This window comes from Humulus lupulus, chromosome 3, assembly GCF_963169125.1.
Source record: "Humulus lupulus chromosome 3, drHumLupu1.1, whole genome shotgun sequence".
In the NCBI taxonomy this organism is placed as follows: domain Eukaryota; kingdom Viridiplantae; phylum Streptophyta; class Magnoliopsida; order Rosales; family Cannabaceae; genus Humulus; species Humulus lupulus.
In genome coordinates, this window is record NC_084795.1 from 158,362,707 (window position 1) to 158,364,837 (window position 2,131).

The following is a 2,131-nucleotide window of genomic DNA, read 5'->3' on the forward strand; positions in this document are numbered from 1 at the left end:
GTTGTTGGATCTGGGCTTTATTAGACCCACTTTCTCGCCATGGGGTGCGCCAGTGTTATTTGTGAAGAAAAAGACGGTTCTCTAAGGATGTGCATAAACTATAAAGAACTGAATAAGTTGACTATCAAGAACGAGTATCATCTACCAATGATAGATGACTTATTCGATCAACTGCAAGGTAAAATGGCATTTTAAAAGATAGATCTTCGATCTAGTTATCACCAGTTGAGAATTAAGGACGAAGACATACCCAAGACAATTTTCCATACCAGATATGGGCCCTATGAGTTTTTCGTTATGTCATTTGGTTTGACTAACGCCCCGACAACATTTATGGACTTAATGAACAGAGTGTTCAAGGACTATCTAGACCAGTTCGTGATCATCTTCATTGATGATATCCTGATTTATTCTAAGTCAGAGGAGGAGCATGAGCAACACCTCAGGTTGTTCTTGCAGAGACTGAGGGAGCATAAGTTATTTACGAAGTGTAAGAAATGTGATTTTTGGTTACCACAGGTGACATTCTTAGGTCATATCGTTAGTAGAGATGGGATCAAGGTAGACCCAGCTAAGATTGAAGCTATTAAGAACTAGCCGAGGCCAAGGAATGCCTCCGAGATTGGAAGCTTCCTTGGATTGGCAGGCTACTACAGTAAATTTGTAGAAGGATTCTCAAGAATATCATCCCCACTGACGGAGTTGACACGTAAAAATCAGAAGTTTACATGGTCAGATAGATGTGAGAACAACTTCCAGGAGTTAAAGCGGCATTTGATTACCGCCCCAGTCTTGAGTCTTCTGACTGATCAGGAGAAGTTTATGGTTTACTGTGATGCTTTGAGGCAGGGGTTAGGCTGTGTCCTTATCCAGGCAGAAAAGGTGATTGCCTATGCGTCACGTTAGTTGAAAGATTATGAGCAGAGATACCCAACCAATGATTTGGAATTGGCAGCAGTGGTTTTTGCACTGAAGGTATGGAGGCATTACCTTTATGGAGAGAAGTGTGAGATATATACAGACCACAAGAGCCGCAAGTACTTCTTTACATAGAAGGATTTGAATATGAGGCAGAGGCGTTGGTTGGAACTAGTGAAAGACTATGACTGCGATATTCTTTATCATCCAGGGAAAGCCAACGTGGTGGCTGATGCCCTAAGTCGGAGAGGTCCAGGGCAGGTGTATAGTGTGAGGCAGATATCCGAGGAGTTAGCAGAGGATATGACCAGGGCAGGGATTGAGTTAGTAGTGGGCCAGTTAGCCAACATTACCCTGCAGTCTACTCTCCTAGAAAGGAAAAATGAGAGTCTGTTACAAGAGCCACAACTGGTGAAGATTAGAGCGGATGTTCTAGCTGGAGCAGCTAGGGACTATTCTATATCAGACATGGGACTGCTAAGATACAAAGGTCGGATTTGCATTCTGATGGATGTTGTTTTTACACAAGAGATTCTAGATGAATCTCATACCACTCCGTATTCCCTGCATCCCGACACCACGAAGATGTACCAGGATTTAAGAACTTTGTATTGGTGGCTGGGGATGAAGGGGTGATGTAACTGAGTATGTAGCCAAGTGTCTGATGTGTCAGCAGATCAAAGCTGAACATCAGAGACCTGAGAGATTATTACAACCCTTAGACATTCCAGAGTGGAAGTGGGAAGACATCACAATGGATTTTTTGGTGGGATTGCCTAAGACAGTGGGTCAGCACGATTCAGTGTGGGTGATTGTGGACAGATATACTAAACCAGCTCACTTTCTACCATTGAGGATGACTTATACCGTTGACCAGTATGCAGATCTCTATGTAAAAGAGATAGTGCATCTTCATGGATCTCCAAGGTCGATTGTGTCAGATCGAGACCCCACCTTTACTTCCAAGTTCTAGGGAAGTTTGCAGAAGGCCATGGGCATGCAACTGAAGTTTAGTATAGCGTATCATCCTCAGACCGATGGTCACTCTGAGAGGACTATCCAGATACTAAAGGACTTGTTGAGAGCATGTGTATTGGATTTTGAGGGGTCTTGGTGTAAATATTTACCCCTGATAGAGTTTTCCTACAACAACAGATACCAGGCAACCATAGGAGTGGCTCCTTATGAGATGTTGTACGGTAGGAAGTGCAAA